Consider the following 19,123-nt stretch of genomic DNA (forward strand, 5'->3'; position numbering starts at 1 on the left):
GGAAATTGAATGTAACTTGGGATACTCACATTCTGAAAATGAGATACTGCAAATGTTACCATGATCGAAATTATAAACTATTGTAAATGCTTTTTGTTCAGTATAGATAGGAAGATTTCATCAAGTTGTTTGTAAGTACAAAATCATTGTAATCTGTCACATCATTGTAATCTGTCACAAGTTCACCTAAGCATATAAACAGCATCCAAACAGTTGACCAAAGAAAAGGCCCTGAGACATTATGAACAAGAGCTAGGATCTCGGAAGGAAAACTGTCACGGAAGGACAGAGTGACAGTGAATGCAGTCATGTTCAGTAGGAACTTGTTTTCTGTGATGTGTTGAAAGCATATTGAAGAGTATTAAGCATGGAGAAAATGCTTAAATCAAATATATTCTACTTCAATATATTTTCATATCTTTTTAAAAAAACATTGTCTCCCTTCATGACCCAAGCTGGCCTTGAACTCATGATCCTCTTACCTCAGCCTCTAAGGTGCTGAAATTATAGCCATTGGCTCTTGTACCTAGCATTTTCTTATCCTGTTTTACTTTTCTATATAAAAATTTATTGTATTTAAAAATACAGAGACATGAGTTTCTAAATAGACATGAAAAAGAGTGTTTTGCCTCTGGCTCTCCCAACTTCTTTAGAACCCCATAGTTAGTAAAGGCCTTTGGGAAAAGCAGCCCTAAGTTGTTACCATGACAACTGCAAGTCTAACTTAGTTCCTCATTGAGAAGTGTTCTCTGCCTGGCACAAATCAAATCCTCAGACCGTACCTAGAATAAGAAATGTCCCTAGAGAAAATTAAAATCAAAATCATCAGCTTGTTTATGCGATTCTTAACTATTATATCCCTTCATTATGTAGGTATTTAATACATATATACATGAATGGGCTATTGAAAGCTGAAAAGAAAATAAATAATTCCTTGGTGGCTTGGATAATATTTAGTGGAAAGGCTGAGGAATTTCTGTTTGCACAAAGGAACTAACAATGTTTTTGTTCTAATGAGAATTGACAAGGACAAATGCCAGGTGTTACTGGATAAGGAATATTGAGGGCATTTTGCCACATGAACTCAAAGATGACCTACCTGAATAATCCACCTTTTTTACTGGGTAAAGTAATAAATACCAGCATGATGATGGAAGAGTTTCATATCTCTGTGCTTTATTTTTTCCAGTCCTGCTGAAAGTAACCCTTAACCATGGATGATGTATGCTGGGAGTAAGAATTAGTCCAACAGCTGAACTACCTCATGTTTTAAAGAAGAAGTGGTGGAGACCTAACTTAAAAATGGTTATGTGAAAAACTTGGACTTATCTAACAATGTGAACTTCTGTGTCTTTCAAGTATTTATGTATCGCCTTGACCATACTGAATCTAAACATAAATATTTATTTGTGCCTTGTTTCCTATAGTAAAGGAAAAATTTTTCATTTGTGGAAACTTTGGACAAAAAGGAAATGGTCTTATAGTAATGAATTTACAAATGAACTTTGTAAAATGTTTCCTTATATTTGTAATTGTGTAATGGGCTTCCCTTCTCCAGGGACTTTTTGTACTCCTGTGACTTGTTACTAACTTATTACTAACCAGAAAAATCAATTGGAAGTGGATATTAGATTGTGATGTATAATACTTGAATTCACCCCCTCCACTGTTCTCCTTCATCCCTCTTTTCTCCCATTCCTGGAATAGTTTCATCTGATATCATTTTTACATTTACATACATGCATTCACAGTATTTGTAACCATATTCATGCCCCTATACCTTTTCTCTACTTCCCCTCTCACTGGTACCAATCCCCCAGGCAGGACCCTGTTCACCTTTTTAACTTCTTTTACCTTCCCTCTCTTATATGTAGCCTCCCCTTAGTCTGACATGTTTTTCATAATATTGCTATATTTGTATTAGGTCTACATTTCGCACAGGAGAGAGAACATGCAGATTTTGGCCTTTTGAATCTAGCTAACTTCATTTAAGATGATGTTCTCCAGCTCCATCCATTTACCTGCAAATGACAAATTTTCATTCTTCTTTGTGCCTGAATATTGTATATTAGTACCACATTTTCTTAATCCATTCATGAGTACTGGGGCATCTTGGCTATTTCCATAGCTTAGCTATTGTGAATAATGTTCCAATAAACATGAGTGTGCAGGTGCCTTTATTATAAACTGATTTACTCCTTCAGGTATATCCCTAGGAGCAGAATTGCTGAATCATGTGGCAATTTCACTTTAACCACAGTTAACAACACATGGACAGAAATTACATCTTTCATAAGACTGTCAGAAGATATTCTAAAAAAATATCTGAATAGTTTATTGAATTTGTCTTCTCAGATGATGGCACCCTTGACACAAAGTGAGAATTCCACACATAACATATGTTAAAAACAAACATGTAAGTAACTGCTGACTGTTAACTTGTAAACAGTATAGAGACTCTATAATCTAACAAAGTTTGATGACTGAATTCTTATATTGAGAATATCATAGCCATTTAAAGAGTAGTAAAGGCATTCTTTCCATGTTGGCATATTTCCATTCATATATTTTATGCATTTTATTTTGAGGGTTCTACTCCAATCTTAATAAAAAGTGGAAGGCAGTTGGAATTCAGCATCTTCTCTCCCAAGACTGGCTTCATTAATGTAAAAGTCAGGAAACAATAAGAGACTGGAAATGAGAATGTGCTAGTTTTGGATACTGAATGTATAAGTACCTTTACTCTAATTTATCTAGAAAGTTTAAGAATGCTTTAAATGGGTAGTTTATTGGACAATAACTTGCTCCTATTTGTCAGAAATGCAAATGAAATCCAAGTGAGTGGAGAGTGGTTTTAATGTCTCCACTGTTTGTTTCATCTGATTTGTATCAATAAGAGAAACTAATGCCATGAGAATTGCATTTTTTTTATTTTGGGGGTAGTGGGCTTTGAACTCTGGACTTCACACTTGCTAGGCAGGCACTCTACCACTTTATCCACTCCACAGCTCATTTTTGAGCTGGGTATTTTTGAGATAAGGGTCTCATGAACTATTTGCCTGGTATGGTCTTAACCTTGATCCTCCTGATCTCTGCTTCCCAGGTAGCTAGGTTTACAGGTGTGAGCCTGCAGAGAATGCATTTTTTAAAAATGTGATTATTTACCTTATTCTGTGTACTTTAGTTTCATATGTATATTTTTATTAGGCAATCCTTCATAAAGTTAGATAATATTGACCTGCCACACATTCTTCACTCCCTTTACCTCTAACAGGAGCAAAAAGCTATGACAAACTATACTTTTGTGATATTATTTGAGTCATTATCATTAACCTGTTTTGCAGCATAATAGATTCAGGTTAGGGATGAGGAGAAAATTTTTTTTTATTCTGACTGGTCTAAAGGGAGAGTTATAAATCCCCTACTGCAAAGTGTCCCTTGAATATTCAAACAAATTTTACTTTAACTAAAATTTATATCATTCTTTAAACTGTATTTCCCATTTATCCTTTTTCTGCTTTCCCACAGAGAGTAACTACCAGTTTCAAACTTCCAATTTCTGCTTTCCCTATTTTTGTGGAACAACCATTCCCTATAGCCTTCAATCTTAATCTTCCCTGTCAGGCACCAACTTTTTCCTGAGAACTTTCTTCATTCTCTTGGAAGTCAGGGTTAACTTTAAAATTGTGGTCCTTGCTTAAGTTCTGCATAGTAACTACCTAATGTCAAAATAAAACCAACTAGCAATCACAATAGATAGTATAGTTTTGTGGCAATGTGAATGGCATATGAAGAGTGCTGTTCTCAAAATGCTAATCTGAAATTCCAAAAATATCTGAGTTTTGAATAATAAGCGTTTTGTCCTGGTATTGAAGCAATTATGTCAAAAAAATTGGTTGGTTAATTTTGTTTATTAACTTCTAATATAGACATTGTGATTCAAGAAGTAGTTTGTAACAATTTGAATGCCCATAAAAATAAAAAGTTAATTATTATATGAGGTATGTGTTATCATCATTCTGGTCACTGTAGCACAGTTTTTGCCACACTAATCATATTGCTAAAAACTCAAAGCCAGTCTTAACTAGCTTGAAAAAAATAGAGTTTAGAATCTTGAGAATTTCAGTGTTAGAAACTCAGAGGGAAACCTTAGAGAAGAAAAACTGAAAGACAATCAGAAAACCCATTTACAAATTCAGTCACTTTACTACATAGCTCTTAAGCTGTAGATGTGTCTGCTAAAGACCCTCAGAAACAAAAACTCATGGACTAATTGAGAAAGAAACAGAAATATCACTGGCTGAGAGACAGCAAGATTAACTCAGGCCCTGTCAATATTTAAATGAAAATGCTAGGCTAGTTGAGATTCAAGAAGACTCAAAGTATTCTACAATGGACATTTATAACAAACTTGGTCTAACAAATTCTAAAAGCAAACATCAAAAATATCAAACTGCCAAAACCAAAAATCTCCGCCTAAAGAAAACTCTCATCATGTAGAAATTAAATGTTTCATTTAAAATATCTTTCATGAAATTAAACATTATAATGAAGGTAAAAAGTAAAATAGGAACAAGGGCAAGTATATTGAAAGTATAGATAAAGACTGAAAAAACAGAAGCAAATTCATAGGTGAGTCAAATCTTGAAACTATATGCTAAGAAATTTAAATTACTTATGATTAATATACTCCTTTTTTTTATTGTTTTATTATTCATGTGTGCATACAACACTTGGGTCATTTCTCCCCCGAACATACTCAAGTGTATCTTCTCTTCCCACCTCTACTCAACAATTCTAGAATATCTACTCAGTTAAAGCAGAAAAGAAAACATTACATATATTATAGATATTAGAAATAAGTAAATATGTCATTATTTGCAAGTGATATGATCATGCATTTAGAAATATGAGTCTATAAGCAAGCATTAATAATGTTGGGCTTACCAATGTCAGAAGAACTTGGTAAATCTAAAAAAAGGTATTTCTTCCTATTAATAACCATACTTTGGTAATCAATTGAAAGATATGTCTCTTAAAATAGCATTGACATTACCAGATACCAAGGAATACATCTATTAAAAAGTGACCAAGAAATACACTGAAAACTGATAATATTACTGAAATAAATGAAGGAAAATATAACACATTGGGAGCTACATCATGTTGGCAGACTGGAAGACCCAATGTTATGAAAGTATTAGTAATTCATATTGATTCAATGGATTTCCTTTCTAAATACAAGTAGAACTTTAGACATGGCCCAAACTGAGACACACACACACACACACACACACACACACACACACACACAAATAGCATATTGGGTAATCTGGCATTACCAAAAATGTAGTAGTGCAAGAAAAGAAAAAAACTACTAATCAGAATACAGAGTCTGAAATACTCACAAAAACATGCCATTACCTTATCTTTGATCTAACTGAGTAGAAAGATGACCTATATGTTAATGGTACTAGAAAAATGGAATATCACCATAAAAATAGATAGAGCAGATTATTTCATAGCCTTTAATATTATGAAAATATACTAAACAGAATAAGTGATTTATTTGACTCTACTAAATGTAATAATCTATTCATTAAAAGTTAGAAATTAGAAAGGAATACGTAAGCCACATATAATTGTATATTTCCATATGACCTATTTCCTCAATATTCACAGAACTCCATGAAACAGTGAGAAAAAGGTACAGAAGACCCTGCATACACGGGGAGATGTAATGAGTAAAAGTAAAAAAGGTGTTCAATAACACTAGTTCTTAGGAAATTAATGATTAAAACCATGATTAAACACTGCAGATACGCGGTTAAGAAGACTTACAATTGTTGATCAGGAAATGTAACAACTGGCATTTCTCACATTTTTGGAATGTTCATAAATGGGCACAATGAACTTGAAAAAATCCAATGGTTCAGCTAAATATGCTGGTATTCTATGACAGCCTGGATCTCAGGTCAACAAGTATTAAACCCGTATGAATATGAGATCAATAATGAAAATCAGTTTTAAAAACCTCATCAGCAGTAGAAAGGAGAAGTAAAATTGCAGTGTCTTCATTTTCAAAAACACTACATTGATATGAAAATTTAAAAAATTCTGCTACATGTTATATCACAAGAAAAACACAAAGACAAACTTTGAAGAAAGGCAGTCTTAAATTGCATATCTTGTATAATTTTATTCATTTTCAGCTCAAGAACAAACAAAATTAATGCCTACTGATAGCATAAAAAGAATGTATTTAAGTTATTGATGTTTACTGGGAAGGAGCATGAAGGATATGATTTGGAGATGACAGTATTCTATATCTTAACCAAAATGAGTCTCATAGATGAATGCATGTGTAAACTTCACTGAGATTGACTGAATCTCAGTTGAGGCCTTTGTTTATCATAAAGGGATGTTGTAACTCAGTTTGCTAAAGTAGGGTTCAGTTAACAAATATGAGGCAGGGGTTTGAAGTGTAACTCCTTAGTAGAAGGCCCTTGGTTTCAATCCACAATGTCAGGTAGTAAACGTGTAAATGTGAAACAAACATTTTAAGATTAAATTTTGGATAAAGTGATTTCAAAAAATGACAATGAGTAAGATTTTTGAAACTTGCAGCTTAGATATAAATGAAATATAGAATTGTCTTTATTTTCCTACTAAAATCATAAATTATAACTCCACCAATGGTTGTGTTCAATTTTCTAAGGCAATTTCATAGTTCTCCCATTATGGGATCAGCATTAGTCATTAATAAGAAATATTTTACTATTTATTAAGAAATCATTATCTGGTCAATGGTATTACAATATTTTGATGGTACTGGGATTTGAACTCAGGGCATTGCACTTGTTAGGCAGGCATTCTACCAATTGAACCATGCCTCCTGCCCATTTTTCTTTAGATTATTTTTTATATAGAGTCTTGCTTTTGCACAGGACTGGCCTTGGACCAAAATCATCCTACCTTTGCCTCCTGCATACCTGGGATCATCAGGCCTGGCTTGTTTATGAGATAGGCTCTTACTAACCATTTACTCTGGGCTTATATGGAATCATGTTCTCATCTCCATCTTCCATTACAGATTTATAATTACAGGTGTGCAATCTTAGTTCTTGGCCCTACTAGTCATTGTTTTAAATATATACTACTATGATTTGGATAAGTGTTCCCCTCAAAGTCCATGTGTTAATCACTTGGTCCCTACCTCATGAAGTTGTTGGCAGCTGATGGAGTCTTTAGACCATAGAGGCACACTCTCACTCTCAAACCCTGGCCATGAGTTGAGTAATTTCACTCTTCCATATGCTCCCCACAACATTGTGCTATAGGCACAAAAGCAATGGGGCCAATTGGTCATGGACTTGAACTTTTAAAACAGGGAACCATATAAATATTTTCTCTTTGTGAATTTGTTATCTTAGACATTTGCTCCAGTTATAGAAAGATGAGTAACACATATAGTTTTTATGGCTTCTAAGTCTGACACTACCTGAAATGGACAGAAGAGAGACACAAAGTAAAGACCTCTTTTTTAAAAAGCTATGATTCTATTTTTAGTTTTATGTTGAGCCTCCATATACTTCCCATAGTTGTGCTAGCTTACATCCCCTCCAGCAGAGTATGAGCGTTCCTTTTTCTCCACATCCTTGCCAACATTTGGTGTTGTTTGTGTACTGGATGATAACCATTTCAACAGGAGTGAGGTAGAATCTTAATCTGGTTTTGATGGCATTTCCTTTATGGACAGGAATTTTGAGCATTTCTTCATGTGTTTTTTTGGCCATTTGGACTTCTTCCCTCGAAAATGCTCTGTTCAGTTCATTTGCCCATTTTCTCATTGGCTCATTGGTTTTTTTGTGATTTTAGTTTTTGAGGTCTCTGTATATTCTGGTTATTAATCCCTCGTCAAATGTATGACTGGCAAAATTTTCTCCCATTCTGTGGTCAACCTCTTCAATTTAGTGACCATTTCTTTTGTTGCATAGAAGCTTTTTAATTTCATGTAGTCCCATTTGCCAATCCTTCCTCTTAGTTTTTTAGCCATTTGAATTCTATTTAGGAAGTCATTGCCTATGCCTATTGCTTTAGGTGTGTTCCCTGCTCTTTCCTGCACTAGCTTTAAGTTTCAGGTTATATTAAGGTCTTTAATCCACTTTGAGTTTATACTTACACAAGGTGAAAGACATGGATCACAGACCTGCAGATATCCAGGTTTTCCAGTAACTTTTGTTGACAAGGCTATCTTTTCTCCATCTTATGTTTTTGGCACCATTGTCAAAAATCAGGTGAGCATGGTTTCATAGATTCAAATACGGGTCTTCTATTCTGTTCCTTTGGTCTTCATGTCTATTTTTGTGCCAGTACCATGCTGTTTTTATTGCTATGGCTCTGTAGTATAGTTTGAAGTTAGGTATGGTGATACCTCCAGCATTCCTCTTTTTGCACAGTGTTGCTTTTGCTACTCGTGTTCTTTTTTGCTTCCAAATGAACTTTAGAATTGATTTTTCAACATCTGTGATGAATGTTTTTGGAATTTTGATAGAGATTGCAAAGAACATGTAGATTGCTTTTGGTAGTATGGCCATTTTCACAATGTTGGTTCTCCCAATCCATGAGCATGGAAGATCTTTCCATCTTCTGTAGTCTTCTTCAATGATTTGTAGTTTTCATTGTAGAGATCTTTCACTTTCTTTACTAAATTTATTTCTAAGTATTTTATGTTTTTGAGGATATTGTAAGTGGAATTGTTCTCTATATTCTTTCTCAGTCTGTTCATTGTTGGTATATAGAAAGGTTACTGATTTTTATACATTGATTTTTGTATCCTGTTATATTGCTAAATGTGTTTATGATGTCCAGGAGTTTTATGGTGGAGTTTCTTTGGTCTTTTTGGTATAAGATTATATCATCTGCAAATAAGGATAATTTGACTTCTTCTTTTCTTATTTGTATTCCTTTTATATCTTCTTCCTGTCTTATTGCTCTGGTTAGGAATTCCAAAACTATGTTGAATAGCAGTAGAGAGAGTGGACACCCTTGTCTCCTTCTTGATTTTACCAAAACCACTCTTAGGGATATATCTGGAGGAATATAAGTCAGGTCACAATAAAGACACCTACACACCCATGCTTATTACAGCATTATTCACAATAACTAAGCTATGGAAATAGCCAAGATGCCCTACCACTGATGAATGGATTAAGAAAATGTATTTATATAGAATGGAATTATACTCAGCCATAAAGAATGAAATTTTTTCATTTGCAGATAAAGCGATGGAACTGGAGAAGCTGATTTTATGTGAAGTTAACTAGATGCAGAAAGCCGAAGACTGGATGTTTTCTCTCATATGCAGAATATAGACTGAATACAAATATAAGCAATATTATAAAAACACATCATTTTAAGGGGAGGTCACAAATGTCAGAGAGGGAGAGAGAGAGAGAGTAAAAGAAGAAAGTTAAGAAAGTGAGTATGGTAAATAACTTCCTATACAAGAATGAACATAGAATTTTTAAACCTGTTGAAACCATCATAAGAAGGGGACTAAAGTAGAAAAAAAAATAGAGGGGATGAACCAATTCAGGTTACAAAACATATACATATGAATGTCACAATGAAACACCCTATATAACTATCTCAAACAAGTGAAACGTCTTTTTTTTTTTTTTACAAAATCAAATAACAGAAGGGTGGAACAAGTCCTGTCTAGGGTTTGATACCAGTGGGAGTGAGAAGGATATAAGGAAAGGGTGTGGGAGGGTTAATAGGGTGGAAATATCATGTACACAGGAATGTAAATAGAAAAATAAGACTTATTGAAACTATCCCAGAAATAGGGGAGGGAGGATAAAAGAAATGGTGGAGGAGGTAAATTCAACTATGATATATTGTAAAAACTTTTGTAAGTATCACAATATACCTCCCTACAGCAACAATAAAAAGTAAGTAAAACTATGGTAAGAACATTAAACTGAAGTGTACTCTCTTGAAATTTTAAGTATACCGTACAATATTGTTAACTATAGGCACAATTTGGATGGCAACCATGTATAACCTATTCATCTTCATAATGAATCTTTATGCTCCTTGAACAACAATTCCATATTCCTTCTCCCCCCAGTACTTGCCCATTACCAGTCTGCTCTCTGCATCTATGAATGTCACTATTTTAGATACCACATGTAAATGAACTTGTACACTGTGCTGATTCGAATGGCTTACTTCACTTAGAATGATGTCCTTGAGTTTCTTCCTGTGGTGACATATTTTAGGGTTTCCTTCAAGTTTGAGTAATATTCCATTGTATGTGTTTCCCATATCTTGACTATTGTGAATAATGATACAATACCCATAGGAGTGAAGATCTATCTTCAAGAGCACAATTTCAATTATCTGATAAATAGACATAAATTGGATTGCAGGATCATATGGAAATTCTGTTGTTAAGTCTTTGAGGAACCTCTATATTGTTTTCCATAGAGTTTGTACTATTTCATATTCCCAACAGTACACAAGGGCTCCAATTTCTCCAAATCCCAGTCAATGCAACTTTGGTACTATTGTAATGGCTGTGTTATATAGGGCTTACCACATTTAATCAGAATTATTTTCTAGGAGATATTACTTCACTGATTAACTATATTTTATTGCATACACATATGAATATAATATATAGATATAAAATTGATGAAATTTTTTATTCTGTAAAATCATTAGTTTAATTTGACATTTCATTTGTTAAAAATCTGTAGGAAATTAAAAGAAGAAAATAGTGGGCCATTAAAAATCTTCTGGTTGATTTTCAATGGCTTATCAGTTTCTTTCAGTAAAATATCATTGCTCTTTCATCACTATTGAATTAAAGTGGTTAAGTTAGTGAATGTCTATTCTCTGCATAATTGGGAAGTTACCAGCTCTGTTACAGAAGAATATTTCCATGGGATCTGGGCTTTGTGTATTACTTTCCAAATTCTGTCTTGAGAAAATTTATTTTTAATCATCCACAGGTAATTATTTTTTATTATGTGTGGAACCTAAACTGTATCTACTTTGCGACTAGAGAAATAGTCTTCACAATATATTTGGAGATATTGCCACATTAAGATCATCTTACCCTTTATAAATATCAGGGTTTGGAATTTTGTCATAAATCCAGTGAAGTGTAATCCTTTTCTGCAAATATATATGTCACTCTATGTTTATAACTGTCAATAGTGCATATAACACAAAGATTCTCACATTGTACCAAAGGGCACTTTATATGAAATACAATTAATTTCTTACAGCCACTGGTGATGCAATTTCTGAAAAAGGATGAAGGGATTCATGTCAAAAGCTTTACAAGTACATGTTTTGAAAAGTGAACTCTTTAATTGATGAAATGACTTTTTTTTAAACCACATATCCTCTTAAATTATGCAACTGTGTTCTCTGTTGTGTCAAGTAAAGCAATCATTTTGAATTGTATTCATTCCCAAAATATTCTTTTTATGGTGAATGCAGCTTTATGAAACCAGTGATAAATGATATAAATATAGCACAGTAGGTGAATGGAAATTATCTGGAAACTTCTGTCTTAATTAATTTCAAAATTATCTTTGAGTATAGCTTCATACACTTGGAACTTGGTGAAAATTATTTTTGAGTATAGCTTCATACACTTGGAACTTGGTGACAAACTTGCAAATTGCTATTTTAAGTAAAACTGTTTTGTTATGTGACTTTTTTCATTCAGTGTCATCCATGGTACTTGTATTGAAAATCCTTCTCTGTAAAGCTAGACCATGATACTTTTGAAAATCATTGACTGAATTGTGGTTATGATCTCTAGAATTTGAAATATAAAAATAATTTATAACCACAATATCACAGAAAAAGAAAGAGCATTCAGTGGTGACTTATTAGGTAAATCTGGTCCAGGTTTGCATTTATAAACATTCTTAATTATTCTTAATTAGCAATCTATTCATGTGTGGAAATTTAATCCACAAGGGTGTGTGTGTGTGTTGGACTCTTGAAATTCTTGACATTCCATTCCTGTTAAATGACCTGAAATCCCTTTTCAGAATACATTTGGAAAATACTTTACTTTTATGATTCACAGAGTCCTTCTAAATGAAATATGGTTTCCATTTCATTCAATTTGTTCAAATCACAAGATGATTCTTCTTTAAAGTTACTCATGTCAGTTACTGATCCTCATTCTTAGGGATTTTTTACTGTACAATTTAAATAAGAATTTTTATGCATTCTATCTGTAATTAGCATATTATGTTAAATTAGCCATTGCTAAAAATGTTTGCAGATAAGAATATTCTTCATGCACCAGCCCTGCTTTCCCTGGAAGTATTTTCACACTGAAGTAATATATTTATCTGAGTCAGTATGTCAGAAAACTTTGTATTTCGAGAGACTTGTATTTGATGTCAGATCTCACATCACTAAGTGAAGCCTTTCCGTTGATTCCTGAGAGAATACACAGAACGTTTTTCTAAATGTAGTATCTAGAGTATACCCAGTTCCCCAAGGAGAGAACTTTCACCTACAAATTTCTCTGTAGAGATGAAACACAAGCCGACTTGCCAATATTTACATGATTGCAAGCAGTATTAAAGTTCATGTTCTGTTTTGCTCAGCATTTGTTTGTTTCTATGACAACAATTCATGACCTTCTATGATCCCTTTCCTTAGACCTGGATTGAAATTCTTTCAAGTGTTACTATCTTTCAAGTTTTTCAAATATAATTTGCAGCAAAATCTAGAAGATTTAGGTCTAAAGACTGGAAAGTAATCATTAAAAATTTAAAATAACCAAACCATAGATGGAATTTTTCAAAACTTCAAAAAAGATTCAAGAACTCAGCTGAGACTCATGGAATTCTCAATACAGATGATGTTAAGATAGTTTGATTTTGCTTCTCACAACAAAAACTATAGATGTTCATATCCTGCTGCTACAGAGTAAGAGAAGAAAGGTTCTGATTTTAAATTTATGTATTCTAACTGCTTAATTTTTGGAAAGTATTAAAATTCAAATAAATCTTAAAGTATATACAAGCATTGAAAGACAGAACACTGAATCCATTTTTCATGATTTGTTTCTGAAATCATCTTTCAAGTATTTCCCTCATATGTAATACCTATTGTGATTTTTACAACTTAGCTATTTTGTCACAGAATGTCTACCCCATGGTAGATGCTTAATAGCTACATGAAGACATATCACTATTTCAGCTAATAAGATATTTCCCACTTAATTGTATGTGATTATGAGCATATGGTATGTAAAAAACTTTCAGCTCCAGATTGCAACTGTTTATTCTGACAGATCTTTCCCACACTACAGTGGCTTTAAAATTTTACTTTCTGATAATGCCAGTTGCAATACCATATTCTTGAAAAGCTCTTATTTACACATACCAGGAAAATTCAATAAGACATATCAAAGTAGTCTTGTTTACAAGAGTAAAAACTATAAACAATGAACTATCCTTTTATTAGAGGGTATATAATGAACTCATACAATGCAACATGCTAAATAGGGAAAATGAAGAAATCAGACTTATACTCACAAAACATGATCTTAAGTGCAGAAAAGTACATCTCACATTCTTGTATTGATTAGAATAAGAACAGAAAAGAGCCATGTCTTTAGTACAATTCTAGAAGCATGTATTCAAGAAGCTGGAGAAGTGCATTGCGAAGTGGAAAAGGACCAGAACCTCGGGCCATGTAGGTGCCAGGCAGTCACTTCTAGTGGAGACAGCTTCTGCCATTCTATATGGTACCCAGTAGAAGCTTCTGTCTAAATCTAGGAATAATTTCTCAACATCCTGGTAAATAAATAAAGTCTAATTTAAGAAAATAACTAAGCCTAGCACTTTTGTTGATTAAAAATTATTAGAAGAAAAAATTCAGACTGCTTTGTGAAACAGTATTTTCCATTCAGAATGCAAAAATTTTTGAGATGGTTTTATGGTTGCTTTCCTTATTTTTCTGTGAAAATAAGGAACATTGTGTAAATATTTTTGATATGAAGACTATGTAAAAAGACCTCAGTTCCACATGTTATACATGTTGTATACATCAGAGATATTTAAATTAATGATAGTTAACTTCATGATTCTTTAACTATGATATCAATAAGCAGCCTACTGTCACTAGCAAAGTTTAAGAGATAATCTGAAGTGCACAGTATTTTAATTGATTTCCAATAGTTCTTAAAATGCTTTAATGCTAATTTTATTACATTATTTTAATAAATTTACTCAGATTTAGAGATGATTCCATTCTCTTGTTTTCATTTTGTAAAAACAACATCTTAGGCTCTAATGTATAACAAGTAATTCACAGCTTTTGTAAGCATTAGAAAAAATAAAGATGTGAAGAGAGCAATAAAATCAAATCTCTGATTATATTTTGATGTAACTTTACCAGATTTATCATTCAAAGTTTCATAAGAAAATGGGATTTATATAATAACTATGACATATGTTTAATTCAGACAATTGATTAAATGTGTTTTTCTATTTCAACATTCTACACCTTTTTTCATGTTTCATTGAAGACAGTGTTGGAGGACGCTCAACCTGAAAACCACTGATAGGAGCAGGAAATTAGTCAGCCAATCCTTGGTATTTCAATTGGACTCCTCAGTATAATTGCTCATGTTTGAGCACCCTCTAGTCCACAATCTGTATGTTTCAGTTTTGTGGACATATATGTAACTAATGACTCACTCTCATGTGTAGAGCTACCTCAGAGAACTCTGAATTGCTATCCCAGATTTGTCATGCACAGTATTACGGGTTCTGGGATAACTGATACAGATAAGGTAAGATTTTCAAATTAGCTAATGCACTTTGAAAACTATATTTTGCCACAGGGATTCTGATTAATTGAATTCAGCTAGATTCCACTTTATTTTGATCAGCTAAATGAACAAATAATATTCATCTTGCCTTTTTACAAACAGGGATATTCTGAAATAGTTATATTCTTAGCATGAAAGAAGATTTTTATTCATAGTCCTTCTTAAAATTAAATCTTTTCCCAGTACAAAGTATCAAAGAAAAATACCTAAGCACTGTCTCTATTTCACAAGTATTCCACTAAAATGTGTGATATTTTTATTAGAGTCCACATTGAATTTATGAACTAACAAAACAGAATTGGCATCTCAGTGCCATTATCTTATGTGTAAGGTTTATTAAAATCTTATTTACTGTTTCCTTTAATGTGACTTAAGCAATTAATAATTTTCTGTTTAAATGTTTTGCACATATTTTATGATTATTTCTGGAAGACATCTTTATAGCATTCTCCTGAAATTAGTTTGGAGACTGTACTAATGTCTTGTAAAAAGGACTTTGGAAGTCATAAGGTTAGAAATCTTTTGCAACCATTTTGTTATAAATAATGATAGAAAGTTAAGTAATGCAATAAATGTTTAAATAACTAAAGGGTATTTGATGAGCAAGATATTATCTTCATAATCCTTGTTATTATCAACCTCTTTCATTAATTGAGGGTATAAAATGTGGAAAGTAAAATGGTAAATGAGAAATCAAAAAGTAGCAAAATCTATGCACCTTGCATACAATGTTATCTCAGTTTTCTTAAATATCCCAATATTATCAATTACAGAATTCTCTTTATAAATTATGATAATTCCATATGTTGTAGTTCACAATTTGTTTGGGGTGACATTTGAAAATGTCAATAAATTTTTTCTATGTGCATAGATTATAATGAAAAAATCTATGTTAGATGTAGAGTAACAAAATGCTCTTTAGAAATTAATAATACAAATAAAGATAAAGCATTGTATATAACACTAGAAAACTTACTATAATAAGTGACAAACTGATGCAGAAAAAATAATTCACCATGAGTACGTTAGGTTTTAAAATTATATGCTTCCTTATCTCTTTTAGTTGGTTAAATTGCGAACAAGGAACGCTACAATAATTTGCATTTTTTATTACACTAAACATCAATAATATAAACTTAAATTAGGAACAGGTTAAGAAACCACGGGGACATCCAGATATTTACTAACATGTGTTAGTCTCAAAGATTTGCTGCATTGTTTAAAAACTCTTGAAACAGTTTAATTACATATAATATATTACATTGAATATATTATATGACTAAAGAAGATACAGGAACTGCCAGAGTGGCTCAAGTGGTAGAGCACCTGCCTAGTAAGCCTGAGGCCCTGAGTTCAAACTCTGGTACTGCCAAAGAATGAAGCTAAAATTTGGGATGGGGAAGTGGCTCAAGTGGTAAACTGCCTGCCTAGCAAGCATGAGACCCTGAGTTCAAATTCCAGTACCACAAAAAAAGCATCTGAACAAAAAAATATAAATTTGTATACATTTTAAATGATTGGTCATTAGTTCAGCAGTAGAATAAGATTCAAAGAAATGGAAAAATTCAATAGTAGCAATACCTGTGACTGCCCTGTGGAGTGCTCAGTACAATGCAATATTCAAAGTGTTTTATATGATTGATATCAGTCTGTAATGTGAAAGTGACATGATATATTATCTTGTTACTATCAGTATCTTTTAATCCAGATTTCATTCAAACCCTTTGTGCTAACAGTGTAAGTAGAATCAGGGGTGCACAGTAATTTAAAAATGTCATTATTATGTTACAGAATTGATCTAACAAAGTCTTGTAATGTATATATATATATATTTTCTGATCATAAGCATTGCAATAAGTTTGTGACTATACAATATAGGGATACAGAGTATATCCATTTGCAGTCTTTTAAATTCCATTAGCATATCCTGTTTTCATAATACTATATTAACTATCTAACACATATTTTAAACTTTATTTACTCTTTTCTATACTTAACAAGACAGGGATTAATTACATCACCTCAAGAGCTTAGTTTTAATACAAAATTTCATAATAGTGATTTTTCTTTTTGAAGTACATGGTTTTGGTTTGTTCTTGCATCTAAGTTTTATGAAGTTTCCCAGTTACTCTTAATTACATTTTCAAATACCAATTTCCATTTATATCAGTTTCAGAAAGACAATTTTATTTTTGATATACAGTTTTGTTAGTCCATTTCACATTGATAATATTTTCCAGAAATAATTCAGTGAGAACCTGATTTGACTAATCATAAATCATTTAATATTTCTATTTTCAAATTTTTAACTTTAAGGAAAATATTATAGATTTAGCATTTCATGTTGAGGTTTTCAATCATGCTGTATAATTCTGAGTCAATGAAAGTATGAATTTTGAATTTGCCTGTGCACTTTTAAGTCTAACATTTTAACCTCTAAATTGTGCTAAGGGATTAAAATTCATGATGAGAAATATATTTTATTTCTCAATGATTTAATCTCTTATCCTGACTTATTTTTATTCAAGGCAACTAGGCCAAGTATAAATGTTCTTTTCATGAGCTGGACAACATTTGCATTACATGAATAGATAAATAAGCAAAGTCTGGAGGAAAGTACAAAATCAATTAACTAAACAAATCATGCATATAACTCAAAAGGTGTAAATTATAAATGCTGAAACTTGATTCAGCCTAAAATTCCCCAGGCTTGCCAATATAAGAATGATTATATACTTTTATTTAATGTAATCAATGTGCTATATTGATCTTTCAACTTCAGTCAATTTTGAAGATAAAAGAAGGTAAATGTGAGAATTCTGGTTCATAGTTATTTAGAGTTTTTAAAAGTGAAACTATATTGCCCTCTTAGGCAATATTGTCAATAAAAAGAAAGAGTTTGGTTATCTGAAAGTTTATCAGTAAAATGAGTTACTCACCTTGATTCTCTCTGCATGGAGTGATAGATAATATTAGTATCAGAAGTTTTGAATGGCTCCAACATTTAGGATCAGTATATTTATTTCTGTGGTAAATATACCTTTCCTTTTGTACTGATTTCCATCTTTTCTCAAACTTCTAGTCATAACCTTTCTAAGTGAATAAGAGAAATCACATAGCAATTCTGTGCTCAAAATAATTAGAAGCTTTTCCATTTAGCAAAGTGTAACCACAGCTCAATTTTTAGAGGAAACAATTTGAGTATCTAAGATGAACTTGAGCCTACACTCCAGTAGTTTGTTGATGAGTTTATCTTCATCATGGCTTTGAGTAACCTTTGATACAATGAACATGTCAATAAATTGGGCCTTGAATAAATATTTTTCTTACTTCTCTTCTAGGGTACTTGCTCAGCAATTAGCAAGTAGCCTTTGCCTCCTGCTGACTTTCAGAGACTGTCAAGTGGCCATGAATCTAGTTAGTTGACAACCAAATTCTCTAAAGCACTCTTGAGAATTAACTGCTCCACTGAACTTTAACTTGAATTTCTGGTTAATATAGTAAGCTCTCACTTCATTCAATAAATTATTAATAAGGACATCTTTTATTAATAATAAGATTATATTTGAAGATTCTTCCAGGCAACATACAAATAATAATTTCCAACTTTATAAAGGGAATGTGTCCATAAGTTTGGCGTATAATATTTTACTTGAACTTTGTAGCATTTTATAGAAGACTGGATTAGAGTTACTGTTTACTTATAACGTCACTTCAATCCAATGATTAAACCACTCAATTGCTACAACTGAAACAAATTTCTTCCTATTGTTTCTCTATGGCCATCCTTAATCATACTCTGAGGTTACCTATTGATTTTACATTCTATCCTACAATGCTGTTCATTCTGACCTGTCATCACTTATACTCAGAGTCCACTGTTTGGGTTCTTGAAATGCCATCTGAGAAATTAATCCTAGTACAAGTCCTAGACCAAGACTTCAGGTGGAGATAGATCTTCAGGATGTAAGGAAAATAGATTTTTGAAATTGATGACCCATTAATTTAAATACTTATAATTTTTTCATTGGTGTGCTCCTGATTTTATTACATTAGTATACAATTTTTAATACTTTCTTAGTTTAACAACCAAATTTGTGTCACATGCACTTGATTTATTAATATGTTTGTTTTTAATTTATCTATATATTAGCTTTGATGTTATGTTCACTTTCTCTGGTTGCCCACCTTAAGTCCATTTTTATCTTTCTGAATCTCTTTGACATTAATTTGGCA

The 19,123-nt window shown here is 32.3% G+C and overlaps 1 long non-coding RNA gene across 1 annotated transcript in view; it reads right to left on the reverse strand.

Annotated features, from left to right (window-relative positions):
* LOC141413985 (uncharacterized) overlaps nucleotides 1-18,316 on the reverse strand; it is a 34,821-nt gene extending 16,505 nt beyond the window's left edge. Inside the window, exon 1 of the long non-coding RNA XR_012439069.1 lies at nucleotides 17,827-18,316. This is a non-coding gene — a long non-coding RNA (uncharacterized lncRNA). The remainder of the gene's footprint in view (nucleotides 1-17,826) is intronic.
* Between the last annotated feature and the right edge of the window lie 807 nt (nucleotides 18,317-19,123).

This window comes from Castor canadensis, chromosome 11 (assembly GCF_047511655.1).
Source record: "Castor canadensis chromosome 11, mCasCan1.hap1v2, whole genome shotgun sequence".
NCBI lineage: Eukaryota > Metazoa > Chordata > Mammalia > Rodentia > Castoridae > Castor > Castor canadensis.